Here is a 17,289-nt window from a genome sequence, read left to right as displayed (position 1 = left end):
CTCATCACCAACCAGATGTGGCTCTGGCTGCCAGGAATTTCCCTAAAATCTTTTTGAATGTGTCTCAGCCTGAAATCCTCTCGTAGGAAGCAAATGTGTGTCCTCCTGTGAGAAGTTCCCAGTAAATGGATAACTCCATCCGGGGCAAGAGCACACACGTGTTGTTCTAAAGTTGCCAGCACACTTCCCCACAGGCAATGAGTCAGTAGAAACACGCAGGGCTGAAGAACTCCGTGAACTTCACGGCTCTGGCTCAGCCAGGCACAGTTCCCCCTTAGCCCGGGACGAAACTGTCCAATCGGAGGTTCCGTCAGCTTCCAGCCACACAACGAGGCACCAGCGATCCAGAAATTTGGAGCTCGTATCCGCCCCCCAGCTAATTACACATTTAACTACTTTCTATCAGTAAAAGCTTGCCTCTCTCGTACCCGCTCACCATGCCTTTTTGGGTAAGCCATGTTTCTTCGTGTGTGTGTGTGTGTGCGTGTGTGTGCACAGACCCTCATGAAAGCTACTGACGCCCCAGAGAAAAATGCAGAGGCAGACGGTTTGCCGTAAGATTTCAGGTGGCTGGTGGGTCCTCAAAGGCAAATCTGAGGACCTTGACATGAGTGATTACATGTTTCAAAGGTCCCAACAATTTCAGAACGATCCTGACAACTCTTAACACGTGAACATCTAAAAGCAACACTTAAAAGCATCTTACACCCACAGGGAATTTCTGGAAGCATGTACAAGAAACCCGCGAGCCGTGGCTATCTCTGAGGAAAGGCACTGGGGGTCTGAGATGAGCGGGAGGTTTACATTTTTCCATTGGCTATCCCTTTTACGGCGTTTGAGGTTTTTTTCTTTTTTTACATTTTTACTGTGTATAAAATTTTTTTTCTAATCAGTTAATTTTCTAATTGAAAAGAGTCAGTAAAAAGTTATTTAAGTTAAGAACTAGACACAACCCGTTGTGACTGCCATTTCTGTGACACGGGGCAGGGACAGATCACCATGGGGGAGAGGTCAACTTACTTCCTGGCAGAGGAGGACCCACGTGGGAGGGGGGAAAGGCAAAACATCACTCAAGGAGGGGTGACACTGTTTTTCCTGTTTCTCCTTCAACACAGGTCATTATAGTTCCAGATTGAGGGGTTATTCATATTTCATTAGGTCCCTACCCAGCGGGGTGCTGGCAGTAGGAACTGGGAAGAACCTTCTTATGGAAGTTCAAGGGGTGTGCACTCAGCCCCATCAGCTCTGCACCAGGCAGGGGGTGATGAAGATGTGTAAATGCTAGAACAAAGCTGGAACGTGGAGGGAGACATAGAGTGGAGGCTAAACGGCCGCCTACCACAAACCCCCTCCAAATACAAAGAGAGTAGATCTCTGTTGATCAGATCGAAGCACATGTAATCACCTTTTCTGAGGGTCGTCTGTAAAGGGGCAGCCAGAGCCCGTATTTTGCTCGGCTGTGCTGGGGACCACGCGAGGCCACGTGTGTGAAGCTCTTGCCTCTGTGAGAGGCACACAGTAGGAGCTCGGCCAGAGTCTGCTACTCCCTTCCACCCTCCCCTCCCTGGGTCCTCAGCATGAAACTTTTAAGTTTGGCCACTTCACCTAAAGATCCACTCACCAGACACAGCGGGCAACCCCACTCCTTGGTATTTGCGCGAGAGAAATGAAAAACGTACGTGCACAGTAAAACCCGCACGAGAACGTTTATAGCAGCTTTAGTCGTAACCACCCCAAACTGGAAACAATCCGGATATCGTGCAGCAGGTGAGGGGATAAACAGACAAACATTTGCTACATCCGTAGGATGGGGTAACTCAACGTGGAGGAACCTCAAAGCACGACACTCCGTAAAAGAAGCCGGACTCCAAAGGCGTCACAATCTGATTCTATTTGTTTCTTAGATTCTTTTTTCAAAGTTTTATCTATCTATCTATTTATTTCTCTTGAGAGAGACAGAGAGCACAAGTGGGGGAGGGGCAGAGAGAGGGGGACACAGAATCCGAAGTGGGCTCTATGCTGACAGCAGGGAACCCACGTGGGGCTCGAACCCGCAAACCGCGGGATCATGACCTGAGCCGAAGTCGGACGCTTAAGAGACTGAGCCACCCAGGCGCCCCTCTCCTCTTCAGGGCACTAATCCCATCACGATAGACCTACTCTCAAGACCTCAACTAACAGCTAAGTATCTCCCAGGGCCCCGTCTCCTAATACCGCCACACCAGGAGTAGGGCTTCAACCTGCGAATTTAGAGGGGGCAGAAACACAGCCTGGAACCGGTCGTTTTCCCCGCTGCAGAGGAGAGAGCCGCTGGGTGTCCACAAGGCACCTGTCGCAGCTTTTTCAGTCTGGGAAGCAGGAAGCAGACGCTCAAGGTTGAAATCATCCAAGACCCACCTGGGCTAGGGGCCGGTCCGCACCAGCCCTCTGCAATTCACCAACACCTCACCTCGTAGGAACCCTCGGGGAACCCACTGCAACCCTAGGAGATTGTTTTTTTTTTTAAAAAAGAAAACATCTTTTCTCTTATTAGAAAAACCGTGCTTCCTTAGTGAGCAAACATTAATAAATCTAGATTAGCAGAAAGGAAATCAACATCACCGGTGACCCCACCATCCGTACCGACTGACAAAAATGAGATCTGGCTGCAACAGGGCTTGGTGACCTAACTTTTTTTTTGTTTGTAACGTTTATTTATTATTGAGAGACAGGGTGTGAACAGGAGAGGGGCAGAGAGAAAGGGAGACACAGAACCGGAAGCAGACCCCAGGCTCTGAGCTGTCAGCACAGAGCCCGACGTGGGGCTCAAACTCACAAACCGCAAGATCATGAGCTGAGCCGAAGTCGGACGCTTAACTGACTGAGCCACCCAGGCACCCCAACTTTTAAAATGTTGGTAAATAACGGATAATTTTGCACGTCATCAGTATTCATCTAAACCATAACTTTTAGTGGTTGAGGAATATTCCAGAACATGGAAGACTCATAATTTACATAACCAACCAATCTCCTATTGCCAGACACATCGCTGGTTTCTAATTTTATTGCTATTTTTCAAAATAACAGTATTAGGGTGACTGGGCAGCTCCACAGGTTAAGTGTCTGTCTCTTGATTTCGGCCCAGGTCACGATCTCGAGGTTCATAGGTTCAAGCCCCACATCGGGCTCTGTGCTGACAGCGTGGAGCCTGCTTGGGATTCTCTCTCTCCTTTGCTCTGTGCCCCTCCCCCGCTCACGCTCCTCTGTCTCTGTCTCTCTAGAAAGTAAATACACTTAAAAGAAAATCAGTATTGAAACGAACTCCTTAAACAGTCATGTTTCCTCCGAATAAAATCCTAGTATTAAAACTGCTGGGTTTTTTTTAAGGCTTTGACACACATTTCAGACAGTCCTCATGCCCACCATGAGCTCGTGAAAGATTAGCATTCCTTTTTTAAGCTAAAATTTTGAAGCGTTCAAAACATTTCAACTTTCATATGTGAAAGATGGTATTAAGTGGTATTTTCTTTACTACAATGGGGTTGACTGTTGGGTTTTTTTTTTGTTTTTTTCCACGTGCTTATGAGCCAAGGGCACTTCTCCTCCCCCTCCTCCCCCCTCCCCCTCCTCCTCATCGCCCCTCTCCCTGTCCCCCTCCTTTTCCTCCTCCCCTCTTCCTCCCTCTCCTCCTCCTCACTCTTCTCCTCCCCCTCTTCCTCCTTCTCATTCTTCTTCTCATTCTCCCCCTCCTCTTCCTCTCCCTCCTCCTCTTCCTCCCCCTCCTCCTCCTCCTGGTTGTTCTCCTCCACCTCCTCCTTCATTTTCATGCTCTCACCTGCTGTGCTGACAACTATATCACAGCACGTATGAAACTTTCTTGCCATAAACCCGTTTTGCTAGTAGTAATGTGAATTTCTTAGTTTTGTGATATACACACACCATGTTATGTAAGATACTAACACCAGGGGAAGCCGAGTGAGGATATAGGAAATAGGAACATAGGAATGTGGGGAAACTAGGATATAGGAAAACTATACTATTTTTGTGAGTTTTTTTATAAATCTAAAATTATTCCAGAATAAGGGGCGCCTGGGTGGCTCAGTTGGTTCAGCGTCAGACTTTGGCTCAGGTCATGATCTTGTGGTTTGTGAGTTCGAGCTCCGCTTTGGGCTCTGTGGGTTCTGTGTCTCCCTCTCTCTCTGCCCCTCCCCTGCTCATGCTCTGTCTCTCTCTCTCTCAAAAATAAATAAACATTAAAAAAATTTAAACTTTAAAATAACTTTAAAATAAAATGAAATAAAATAATTCCCAAATAAAGAGAGTTTGAGGGTTTTTTTTTGTTTTTGTTTTTTGAGGAGTTTTGTTCTTGGACAGAGGATGATCTAGGCAGAAAAGCAGAAGGAATAGAAAGAGAAAACCCATCGAAGTTCATGGGTGGGGATGTAGGAGGAAGGTGGAGATAGGAAGTGGTTCTAGTTCCTTACTGCCCATGTGTTGGTGGGGGGAGGGTTGGGGAAGCGGCAACAGGTCTAGCAAGGTAAACTGAGTCTGAACGCTAAGGAGTCCAGTATTTTAGTTCTGTGAGTATATGATTATTGGTTTGTTATTTCATTGATTTGTGTCCTAGTTTACAGACTCCTCATTCCTCCCCAATAAGGAGTAAGCTCCAGGAGAGCAGGGACCATGTCTCCCTTATGGACCATGTTCTGCCCAAATCCAGAATCCCTGGCCTGTAGAAAGAACGCAATAAATATCAGTCAGATGAATGAGTCTCGCTTCCAAGATGACTTTTTTTTTAGAGAGATCTGCGTGAGAATTCTCAATTCTAAGAACTGAGGTGGCTAGGTAAGCAGTGGTTTCCAGCTTGCTGTTTCATTTTGTTTTCAAAGGCAGAGAATTTTTTAAAGGAATCTTTCATACCCCTGATATCTGGAACATGAGTAAGCGGCTTCCTTCCAGCTGGCCCTGCCTCCCACCACTCAGCTCTATCCCTGACTGTTTCTGGGACCCGTCCAAAGAATTCCAAGTTCCCCGGGATCACAGCATAAAAAGCAGTGGACTGTTACAGCATATACACAAATTAACTCACAATGGATTGAAGACTTGAATGTAAGACCTGAATCCACAAAACTCCTAGGAGAAAACGGAAGCAGTAAGCTCCCTGACGTTGGTTTAAGCGACGTCTTTTTGGATCTGACTCCAAAGGCAGAGAAAACAAAAGCAAAAAGAAACGATTGGCGTATGGCAAACCGAAAGCTTTCGCACGGCACGGAAAACCATCAGCAAAACGAAAAGAAAACCTCTTGAATGGGAGACGACATTTGCAAACCATCTATCTGAATGGAGGTGAATGTCCAAAATATATAAAGAGCTCATACGGCTCAATAACAAAAGAAACCCCCAACGAATCTGATGAACAAAGGAGCAGCCGATCCAAGACCCTTTTCCAAAGAAGACATCCAGATGGCCAACAGACACATGAAAAGAAGCTCAACGTCACTCACCATCAGGAAATGCGAATCAAAGACGCCACGAGGTATCATCTCACATCTGTCAGAACGGCCGTCATCAAAAAGACGCGAAGTCATAAGCGCGGGCAAGGATGTGGAGGAAAAAGGGGAACGTAAGTTGGTGCGGCCGCTGTGGAAGACAGGACGGAGGTTCCTCAAAAATGAAACCTAGAACTACCCTACGATCGAGCAATTTCACTACCGGGTATTTTATACAAAGAAAACAGCACTGGGGCGCCTGGGTGGCTCAGTCGGTTAAGCGTCCGACTTCAGCCAGGTCACGATCTCGCGGTCCGTGAGTTCGAGCCCCGCGTCAGGCTCTGGGCTGATGGCTCGGAGCCTGGAGCCTGTTTCCGATTCTGTGTCTCCCTCTCTCTCTGCCCCTCCCCCGTTCATGCTCTGTCTCTCTCTATCCCAAAAATAAATAAACGTTCAAAAAAAAGAAAATTAAAAAAAAAAGAAAACAGCACTAATTTGAAAACATACATGCACCCATATGTTCACTGCAGTATTATTCGCAACAGCCAAGACACGGAAACAACCTAAGGGTCCATCCATGGGTGGGTAGATAGAGAAGATGCGATGCATATATTCATTTATATGTATGTATGTATTTTATGTACATATATTCATTGATACATATAAATGAATACTACTCGGCCCTAAGAAAGAAAGAAACCTTGCCATTCGCGACAACACGTGTCCACCTCGACAGTATTAGGCAAAGTGAAATAAGTTAGGAAGAGAAAGACAAATACCAATATACCTGACGTGACAGTCTTACTAAAGAATACTTCTCAGGACAGGGGATGGACTTTCTTTTCTAGTCTGCTTTCTTCTATTTCACTTTTAGAAAGCCAGTGGAAAACTACGTAACTGATCTTATTTTTTATTTTTTTACTAAAAAAATTTACTTTTCATGTTTATTGACTTTTGAGAGAGAGAGACAGAGTGCGAGCGAGAGAGGGGCAGAGAGAGAAGGAGACACAGAATCCGAAGCAGGCTCCAGGCTCCGAGCTGGCAGCACAGAGCCCGACGTGGGGCTCCCACGTGTGGACCTTGAGATCATGACCTGAGCCAAAGCCGGAAGCTCAACCGACCGAGCCACCCAGGCACCCCTACGTAACTGATTTTAAACCCCACTTAGTTGCCGCCCGCAGTCTGTAGGCATTAGCCTAAGGGATCTCCCGGATCATTTCTAGTATTGGCAAAGCTGTGATCCTGTTAAGAGTCCGAGAGATACCGGGAGAACCAGTCCCAAAGGTGAAGTGGCCAACCCGGGTCACCTGAGTGGGTACCAAATTCTCTGCTCATGTTTGCCATTGAAATACTTGCTGTCCAAGAGGCAGGCAAACCAAACACAGTCTTGATTTTCCCAAGGACCCGCACTTGCCACCCCAGGGCCTAATCCTGGGAAGATTCAGGGCAAGGGGTGATAAAAGCTGGCTGGGTTAAAACCGAACACAGCAAAAAGAAAAAAAAAAAAAATCACAGGAAACAGAGGAAACAAAGCTTTCACCTTCCCCCCTCCCCCCTATAATCTTTGGATCACACCCATCCCGCCCGGATGGCTAACCTCCTCCATTTCTAAGAGGCTCCCTAAGAAGAGATATTTGCTTTCGATTTTGTAAACAGAGCCCTTTCCCAAACACCATGACGGTGCAGAGACATGGCCCCCTGAAATCCCACGGTGGTGGAGAAGTTGCATAGCGTTACAAGATTTTGGTTGCTGGAGTGTTCTGACAGAGCCACACAAGGCTGGCCTCCTGAGTACCTTCCGGCCACCAGATAGCAGAAGCATGGGAGACTGGCGGGTTAGAACCAGTGTGGAAAAACTCTCACTGGGGAAAATACCTGTCATGATGATGAACTGAAAAGCCAGGATATTAAATAGCAGAGCAAGCAGGCAAGTAAACAAAAAATTTGCATGAACACCAAAATATCAACAGTGGTTGCCAGCATATGGCGAGGTTTTCCGTCCAGGTTTTCTACCAGGGGCATGCACTTCCCTTGCACTCCGGGGGGCTTACCCCCTGGGTTATCATCGGGTTTGAAATTGTCAAGGTATCTACTTGAAATTGTCAAGGTATCTACTCCTTGTTATGCATCCCCCTCCCCCCTCTTCCAGGGCCCTCAGCATTTGCTCGTCCTAGACAGGTCACGGTGGTGGCCTCCAAGAACACCTGCCAGGGCGGAGCAGAGAGAGAAAGCGGCTTCTGGAGACGGGCTCCTCTGACTTTACTGTCTTGTTTTTGTTTGTTTGTTTTGTTTTTCAAGAACCATCCTGGAAATCATTCGGGCCCAAATCAGGAAACTTGGGTCATAGTCCTAGCTCTGAACTCAAGCAAGCACCTTCCCTTCCCTGGGTCTCAGTTTCCCCGCTTGTAAAAGAAACAGACTAGACTTTCTGACGGCTGAAGTCCCCTCTGGCTCCGATATTCTAAGAGCCAGGCATTCAGGTTTAAGGGCCGCACAGGCTGATAAATCTAGGGCAAGTGAGAATAAGGGGACTGTTGGCAGCTCAGCCCAAGTAAACAACTCTGGACGGAAGGCAGGGCCAATCGGCCTCTGGAGATAAGGGTTGGGACTGAGGGGAGGGAGGAGTCAAGAATCAGTCTGAGGCCACAGCTAGTGGGAGAGCTCAGCACGGCCCCTGGGAGGGCTGCCTCTGGCCAGGGTCTTGGGGCAGTCTGGGCTGAAACGGGGAAACCCGAACAAGCAACCTGTTTCTTTGGGGAGCCAGAGCTCCCAGGAGAGGCAGCCAGTGTGCCAAGGGCTCGATCCAACAGAAGGAGAACAAAAACTGTTAACAGGCCAAGCGGGCCACCTGTCCAGGCTGGAGAGAAGCGAGACTCTATATGAAGCAAGACAGAGATCCTGAGAAACCACCAAACCTGTGCTCAACTGGGCTCTAAAACAAGTCTCTGACCTGATTGTGGTCAGACCTCCTGGGAGAACGCAGAGGACCCTAGAGCGGTCAGGTGGGTTTCCGTCCCAGTTCTGCGGCTGCGTGCCCTTCCCCTCTCTCAGGTTTTTTTTTTTTTTTTAAGCCTTTTATTATTTATTTTGAGAGAGAGAGAGCGAGCGAGAGAGAGAGAGCGAGCATGCACGGGAGAGAGAAATGGAGAGAGAGAGAGAGAGAATCCCAAGCAGCATGGAGCCCAGTGTGGGGCTCGAACTCACGAACTGAACTGTGAGATCACGACCTGAGCCGAAATCAAGAGTTGGACTCTTAACTGACTGAGCCCCCCAGGCATTCCTCCCCACTCTGAGTTTTACTCCTCAAATGAGCGTGGTCCCCTGCACCCAAGACATTCTAGGGTCCTCCTGTGGCAGGTGAAAGACAGTGTGGTCCCTCTCCAAGCAAAGGGTAACTTCCATCCAACACGGAAGTTTCTCTTACAGCTGCCAGTGGCAAGAATGACCCATCCGAGCTTCACAACCAAAGTGAAAGCAAAAGCCCGGAGCCAGAAGCAGACCCTTCACCACATTCTGGAACTTTCCTAGCACTTAGGGAGAAAACTCTGCTCGGTCCCTCGAATTCCACCTTAATTTGGAGCCCCGGGGAAGAGAGGCCCAGAGAGCCAAAGCCCTTCATGCTTCAGCCTTGTCCAGCCCTGGGGCTCTGCAGGGTTTTACTGCCAGGCCCACGGAGGGAGAGAACATTTACCAGAACCATGACCCGAAAAACAGGAGCCCTGAAAGAGGCAGGTTGCCCAGGAGACGGGCTCCTGGCTCAGCCTCCAGCTTTGCCATTCTTCACACAGAAGCTCCTGGGTCCTGTGCCTCCTGGAGCCAGGGAACGGGGAGCCATAGGTGGGGGGAGGGGGGGAGGAGGGGCGCTTGGACCCTGCCAAGGTCCCGGGCACTCGTCCGCTCTCTCTGGTAGAAGACAGGCTGACAGCTTGGACCCCACACCAAATCCACAAACGTCACCCTTGACCAGCGGGCACGTGTTAAGACCGCGTGTTAATCTCCGCCTCCTGTGTGGGTCTCCACTCCAGCACCCCCTGCTTCATTCCCACTGCCCCCAGCCTAGAGGTCCGCCTCCTCCCACCCCCTGCCCCCAGCAGCCTTCCCCAAACTCTCATGTGACTTCACACAGCCAGAGTTATCTTGCTCACATGTCAACGGGATCCAATGACTCCCTTGCGTCTTTCTTGTTCAGTGATCCATACCGAGCACCTAGAACAGTGCCTGGGCCACGGAAGGCACTCTGTCACCATCTGTTGAATGGCTCCAAGGCGCTCACATGAGAAAGTCCCATCTGTCACGACCAGCCCCCTGCCTATTCAGTCTAGCTCATTCCAGCCGCTCCGTTCCCTTCACTTTCTCCACCTTCCCACAAACCTGTCTGCCACTGCCTGAGCACACCCCTCCAGGCCCAGCACACCCCATCACCTCCACACCTCTGGGCCTTTGCTTATGCTGTTCCATCTACCCAGACACCCTTTCTCCCTCTCCCTGGGGGACTGATACACTGTTCAATATTCCAACATTCTTTTTTTAGCAGGACCTCCTCAGCCTGAGTTATTTTCTGTCTCTTGTTCTCCTCTAAGCCCTGTGACATAATTTCCTACAGAATACTTGCTAGGGGCTAGTCATGAAGGTCCCACTTAGGAAGGCATCATTCCCAGACTACAGATGAAGAAACCGAGGCTCAGTGAGGCAGGTCACACACAGTGAGCCAGTGCTGGGGCCTGACTGTATCACCGCCTCCCAGCAATGCTTGTCATTTACCAGTCACGAGGCTGGGAGCTTTTAAGGCCCCTGGGCCCTGCATCCCTGGGGCAGGCCTGGCCCTGGCGCAGCTCCCAGGAGGTCCCAATCACCCAACCCCTGGACAGAACCTCCTGAGGAGCAGATACACCACCAGCCTCCTCCCCTTCCTCTCTCTTCTGCCTTTTCTCCCAGGCTGGGCAGTACCTCGGGCAGGCTGCAGAGGAAGTGTTTGGAGGGAAAGGGGCTCCTTCCCAATTCCACGTTTTCCTATAAACTTAGGTCGAGATCCTCGTGTGACAAGTCTCCAAAGCGCAAAAGCCGTTCACAGGTCCCAGAGCCGACCTTTCGACTAGAGAAGCTATGCTCCAAACAAACCACGCAGAACGAAAACCAAAATCCAGCCCTACAGGGTAACCCCTCTCCAGTGGCACTTCTGGGCTGACCCCGGCCCCGGCCCCGCCCCCGCCGCCGCGGCCCCGCCCACCCAGGCCCCGCCCCCGCCGCTCCCGCGGAGCCTAGGTTCCCAGGGCCCGGACCACCCGCGCGGCTTGGAGGGATCTGGCCGGGGGCCACCCAAGCTCAACCGAGAGTGCGCGGGTGCCGCACGGCAGCGACCGGCCGGGGAACCGTAAGGACATCCAGGTTCCCTGTCCCCCCACCCCTCGGTTACGGAAAGCTTGCTTTCTCTAGGTGACCATCCCTGTCAACCAGACTTGGCGCTCCCAGGCCACACGTCTCCCGTCAGGAAGCAGACAAAAGATCTGGGTTGGACGGCAGGCAAGTACCTGCTGTGTGCCAGGCACGAGTGCCCCCGCCTCATCCCAGGGGGCAGTCATGCGCATTGAACAGCGAAGAAACTGAGTTTCACCCCACTTTGCTCGTGCCCGGTTTCTCACCGTTTTTGTTTTTGTTTTTTTTTTTTTTTCCTAGTACGTGAAACACACACTCCAATCGAAATCCCTGAAAAGCCTAGATTTCCACAAAAGTTAGGGATGGGAGAAGGGGGGTCCATCGCGCAGCGCCAGGGTGGTTTCCGGGGACTTCCTGGGAAGCTCGGCTCTAAGCACGGGTGGAAGGTGCCTCTTGGGGGAGGCCAAGGGTTCGAAACCCGCCAGGCGGAGGGCACCTGTCCCCGCCCACGGGGAGCCCCGGAGGCCGGGCGCCTTCCCCCGGCCGAGGCCAGCGCGATGCCGGGAGGCGGGGGGTCCCGCACCACTGGGGCGCGGCTCTGGCGACTGCGGGTTCCGAGTCCTCCCGGCCGCAGACCCGGGACAGGAAGCTCCCGGACGGACGGACGGACAGACAGACCCAGCCTGCCCTCGACTCCCTCCCCGACCGGGCGGGGAGCCAACACTCACTCCGCCGGGCGCCGCGGAGCGGAAGGCGCGGCGGCGCAGACTCACCCGGGCGGCTGCGGGGCCAGCTCGGTCACGGTCGCACTACCGGGGACCGGGGGCTCCACGACCCCGTCCCCTCGGGCTGCCTCTTCCGGGGCGCTGTGATCCCAGGGCTCGGGGAGTCCCGACCCAGCGAGGCGGTGGCGGAGAGGGCGCACCGCCCGCGCCGGGACCGGGATGGGGACGCAGGAAGCGCAGCCTCTAGGCGCCGGCGTGCAGGAGGGAGGGACGGCGAGAGGCCGAGGGCGGCGCCGGCCCCGAGCGGCCTCGGGCCTGGAGAGGCGCCGCCCACCGGTCGACCCTCCCGCCCTGCCCTCCGCGCCACCCCCGGGCCGGCGGCACCCACGTCCTCGGGTGGGCTGGGGGAGTGCCGGGCGGGGACGCCAGGCCAAGTCCTCCCCCGCCCCCTGCCGCTAGGAGTTGGAGAAGCAGGGGTGGGGGGAGGGAGCAGGGTCCAGACATCCCCAACCCCGGGCCGCCGAATGGGATGTGGGGGTGGGAGGGGGGCAGGGTGACTCGGGCCGGGAGTCCAGGTTAGTTAAGGGTTAAGTAGAGCTGGGAGACTCCCCCGCCCCGGAGGCTGGTACGGCCCTGCGGACCCGCCTGCCGCGCCTCTACCTGGCGGGACGCTCACCTGGCCGCCCGGTGCGCCGGCCTCTACCCCCACTTCCTGGGGAGGCTGCCGCCTCCCTCTCCACCCTAGGGCGTGTTCGGGGCGCCGGGGCCCGCCCGCACCGCCCTGGGCCGGTGGTTTGCGAGGTGACTGATGGGTGGAGTCGGGGAAGAAGGAAGCAGGTTTTTAAAAAGCGAGTCGGCTCCTGCCCTCCGCCCGGTCGCCCACCCCTCCCCGGTCCCCTGAGCACCCCCTGCGGGTTCCCGGTGGCCCGGCCCCGCGTGGAGCCCCTTCGGGGAGCCCGCGCCTGCTTACGGGGTGCGGGCGCCCTGGCCGGAGAATTTCGCCTGCCCGGTGCTCATTCCCAGCTTTCCGGAGAACTTTCCCGGTGGAACACGGGCTGTCGTCGTCCTGACCACCGGGATGCGGGCGGCGGCCCACCTCTGTTTAGCGCCTCAGAACCGCTGCCTGAGACCTGGCTCTGGGGAGGGTAAGCCCGAGCTGGCGAGGGCGCCTCTGCCCCCCGCACCTGGAGGTCTGCCCTGGAACCTGTGCGGCGCCCAAATTGATCTCAGCCAGACCGCAAAAGAAGCTGGATTCTGAACACAGGGGGAGAAGGGAAGCCGCCTCCTCTCCCAATCTCAGGTTGTTTGAATTCCAAGAGAGGACAGGCCGGGGTCCCCTTCTCGGTCCAGTTCTTTGAAGTTCAAACCCTGAGAAAAGCCAATAGGCAGCTGGCCGGGTATCAGAGACTATCCCTGAGGACAGAAGGCGCCTCCTGTTGGGAATCGGCTGTGTCCGGGATGAAATTAGACACCCTGGTGGAATCGCAATGGAGTTCACTTCCAAACTGCCAAGTTCATGGGTCGGCATCATCCAAACGTGTGTATACCTATGTTGTCCCATGTGGGTATTTTTTTTTCCCCATTGTTGCCTTTTAACTTGAACAGTCGCCGTCTAACAGGATCCTCGTGTCCACAAATAGGCATATTTGGGGCTGTCTTGTGATTTAGGGGTGAGGAAAGCATTTAGGGAAACAGTGATGCGTCTCCATGAGTATGACAGTACCAACTATCTCTCACATCCTCACTATGGACCTGTGGCCAGGCAGCTACTCACTGCCCAGCCCACTTAATCCTTGTAACAACCTCAGAGATACTTTTGGGTTACACCCATTTTATAGAAGAGAAAGCTGAGGCTCTGAAAGGTGAGGTCATCAATTGCCCAAGGCCACACAGCTGGGAAGTATCAGGAGTTAGATCCCAGCTCGTGGGCTCCAAAGCCCGCGCTCTCCCTGCTTGGGGAGAACTCCTTGTCACTGTGCACACACTCTCCCCCTTGAGACAAGGTTCCCTGCTTCTCCTGCCTGTCCTTCAGGAAAAGAAGTCGCTTCTGTCTCACTCTGCACCGTGGCATAACTCTTGACAAAGTCTGCCTCCTGCTCTCCTTGAGGATAGGGACCGCTGTGTCCCGCCCACTTCTCCTGGCCCTCGGCAGGTGCTTAATTAATTTGGGGGGGGATGAATGAGAGCCCCAAATAGTCACATTATTTTATTGAATGGGGAGAACTCTCTGTGTAGGCAGGTGCCTGTGCTGACAAGCTCACATCGGAGAGCTGTATATTCCATCACCAAGTTTAGACCGTGAATTTGGGAAACTTCCAGTCTCCAAATGGTTGATGGGAAACAGTCCCAACTTTCAGATAAGACCCAGAATCTGGCTTTCATTTCACTCTGCAAGACCGACTTTGGAGAGGCCTGGACTGGGGAAGATCATTTCAGACAGCGGCTGCAGCTCCTACCTGCAGGCAAAGGGCGTCAGTACTTTTCCACGCCTGGATCCTACTCCAGAGCCGCCCAGCTCTGCTGCAAACCTAACCGGGCAGGTTTATCTCAGCAAACCGTCCTCAGAGTGTTCCTTTTAGGCAGCTCACCCTGGCTAATCTGGGGAGAGGCTGGAGAAATTCCCATCCAAAGCAGAGCCACAGGCAAAACTAGAAACTGGCAAACTTGTTGGTTTTTTGTTTTGGTTTTTGTTTTGTTTTTTGCCACGTCTCTCCTTGTCATCCCACCCTTCGCAGCCCTTTCCCTCTACACGGTGAGTTTCTCTGATTCGCTGGGTCTTATTGAGGAGCCAGACTTAACTGACAAGGGCCCAAGATATGTCCTTGGGGAAAGAGCCAAAGAAGTAAATCTCGAACGGTGGAAATTCTGTTAGCCGTGACCATAACAGGCAGTGGGGGAAGACGATGATTCCCATTTACTGAGCACTATGTTTCAAGAGTTCTGGAACATTGTATTGTTTAATCCTCAGAACCGCCTTAGAAGGGAAATTCTATTATTTTGGTGTCTCAGGCCAGGCTAACTGAGACTCAGAGAAATTACACACCTCCATCTGCTAACAAGTGGTAGGACCAGGATTCGAACTGATGTATGTGCTTGCTGTTAACCACTAGGCTAGGAATTCCAGGGGACAGGAAGGATCAGGGCTGCCCAAAGACATTCATATTCAAATGACCATTCAAATGTAGATGTGTTACCTTACATGGTAAAAGGGATTTTGCAGATATGATTCAGTTAGGGCCCTTGACTCGGGGTGATTATTCTGGATTATCCTGGTGGACTGGGTGTCGTCACAGGGGTTCTTAGAAGAGGGAGGCATGAGGGTCAGAGAAAGAGATGTAGTGGTGGAAGCAGAGGGCAGAGCGATGTGTCCTGGGAGGGACTATGAGCCCAGGAATGTGCTAGAAGCTCCTAGAAGGTGGAAGAGGTCAGTGATAGATTCTCCCCTGGGCCTTCCAGAAGGGGCACGGCTTTGCTGACACCTTACTTTTAGCCACCGAGACAGAGTTTGGACTTCTGACCTCTAGAATTGTACGATAATAAACTCGTGTTGTTCTAAGCCATGAAGTTTGTGGTGGTTTGTTGCAGAAGCCACAGGAAACCAACAGGTCTTGCAAACTCAGCCATGTAGACAGATGTAGACGCCCACCTTTGTCCACCATCAATCTCTTCTCCTAAGAGGCACCATGATCCAGCCTGAACCATGAATTTAGGATGAGGCTGGGATTTCATTAGCTCTGTCTTTTCGTTTCTGGGTCCTCTGCTGCTTATGAGCTGTGTGACGCTGGGAAGATATCTTGTCCTCTCTGAACCTCAACTTCCTCATCTGTAGAAACAGTGATACTAAGGGGTGCCTGGGTGGCTCAGTCGGATAAGCATCCTACTTTGGCTTAGATCACGATCTTGCAGTTGAGGAGTTCAAGCCCCGCATCCGGCTCTGTGCTGACAGCTCGGAGCCTGGAGCCGGCTTCAGATTCTGTGTCTCCCTCTCTCTCTCTGCCCCTCCCCTGCTCACACTGTGTCTCTCTATCTCTCTCAAGGGTAAATAAATATTAAAAAAGAATTTTTTGGGGGCGCCCGGGTGGCGCAGTCGGTTAAGCGTCCAACTCCAGCCAGGTCACGATCTCGTGGTCCGTGAGTTCGAGCCCCGCGTCAGGCTCTGGGCTGATGGCTCAGAGCCTGGAGCCTGTTTCCGATTCTGTGTCTCCCTCTCTCTCTGCCCCTCCCCCGTTCATGCTCTGTCTCTCTCTGTCCCAAAAAAAAAAAAAAAAAAAAAGTTGAAAAAAAAATTTTTTTAATTGGTGCTAATAATACCTACTTTGCAGGAACCAGTGCCATCTGAACACGATCACTTGGGGCACCAGCCTGTCCCTTTCCAAACGTCTGGATTCTAAGAGGAGAAGACGCTCCTCTGAGCATTCTCCTGGCAAACATTTCTGCTCTCTCGGGCTGAGTGGGCAAGATGCTAATTTAAAATATTAGACTGTCTCTGGCTGGTGACTAGTCCTCAATCGGTCAGGAAGTGAAGCTGAAAATCTACTTAGAGGAATAGATAACCACGTAGAACTCACCCAGGCTCTCAAGAACAGGTGTTCAAGGATTTTCATGGCTGACTACTTATAACAGCGAAAAATGGTTACCAACCTGAATGCCACCAGAAGAGAGCTGAATAAATTCTGGTGTGGGCTTGTGCCGGAATGCTGTGTGGACGTGAAAAAGAAGGAGAAAGAGCTATCTGACAGGGAAGAGTATCCAACAGGTATCATTAACTGAGAAAGGCAAGGGACTGAACATGATCATGCCACACAAATGGTTTTATTTTTTAAGATGTGGACACATATATTTTACTTATGCCTAGAAAATGCATGGAAGGGGTGCCTGGCTGGCTCAGTTGGTAGAGCAGGTGATCTTGGAGTTGTAAATTCGAGCCCCATGTTGGGTGCCGAGGTTACTTAATAAATACATATTAAAAAAAAAAAAAGAAAAGAAAACGCATGGGAGGAATGAAACCAAACTCTGGTTACCCTTAGAAATTGAAAAGTGAAAATGTGTGTGTGTGTGTGTGTGTGTGTGTGTGTGTGTGTGTGTGTGTGATGGGGGACATAATTTTTTTCAGTAAGAATGTATTAAATTAATAGCATAAACGAAGAAAAAAAAAGGAGGCCAGGACCCTTTGCTCCTGTGTCTTCCCAGCTGCCTCTCTGTTCCTTTAGTCCATTCTGAGCAGGTGACTCCTTCCCACTTACTCTTGACACAGCTCATTTCTAAACCCTTGAGGGGCTGAGCAATGTCTCCACTGCGTGACTCTTGCCAGAGTCAGCAGTAAATCCCATACGTACGTGTACTTGGAACGTGGCCTTCATCTGGAGCGGTTCACATCAGTCACTGGGAAGGGATGTGTCTTGCGTGCGGGCGTCACCTGTGACATACTGAGCCAGCCTCTCGGAAGCTTGAATCAGGGCTGCATGACGGAGACATTGTGCTCATAGAGTGCACGGTGAAATCGGGTAGTGGGACTGTCGGCTTAAATGAAACCGGGTTCAGCCCACTTCCTGGAAAATGTGCGTGTCAAAAAATACGTCTCTACCTGAGTGGCCAGTGTAACTGGGCCTGTGTGGATGAATCAGACAGCCCAGGATGGAGCTAGTGAGGGCCTCACGGCATTAGAGCACAGCGTCTTGAGGCCCGTGGGCACAGACAGCCCCGATTCTCTCTCCTTATCACCC

At 51.8% G+C, this 17,289-nt stretch overlaps 1 protein-coding gene and 1 long non-coding RNA gene across 8 annotated transcripts in view; one reads left to right on the top strand and one right to left on the bottom strand.

The window, feature by feature from the left end:
• Positions 1-11,747, bottom strand: part of TMEM51 (transmembrane protein 51) — a 54,108-nt gene extending 42,361 nt beyond the window's left edge. For 2 of the 7 annotated variants that reach the window (XM_023258148.2, XM_023258149.2), the window contains exon 1: positions 11,615-11,745. The gene's annotated coding sequence lies outside the window, so the exon portion shown is untranslated. Of the gene's footprint in view, positions 1-5,483; positions 5,620-10,415; positions 10,558-11,614 lie in introns of those variants that run through there. The other 5 variants (XM_019836214.3, XM_019836216.3, XM_023258150.2 and 2 more) reach the window with 4 other exon arrangements.
• Positions 7,816-11,083, top strand: LOC123379477. Its single transcript, XR_006583926.1, has 3 exons — positions 7,816-8,470; positions 10,491-10,621; positions 10,902-11,083. It is a non-coding gene; the product is annotated as an uncharacterized LOC123379477 (long non-coding RNA).
• Positions 11,748-17,289: the final 5,542 nt, after the last annotated feature.

The sequence above is a fragment of the Felis catus genome, chromosome C1 (assembly GCF_018350175.1).
Source record: "Felis catus isolate Fca126 chromosome C1, F.catus_Fca126_mat1.0, whole genome shotgun sequence".
Lineage (NCBI taxonomy): Eukaryota > Metazoa > Chordata > Mammalia > Carnivora > Felidae > Felis > Felis catus.
This window is presented reverse-complemented; position numbering and strand designations above follow the sequence as displayed.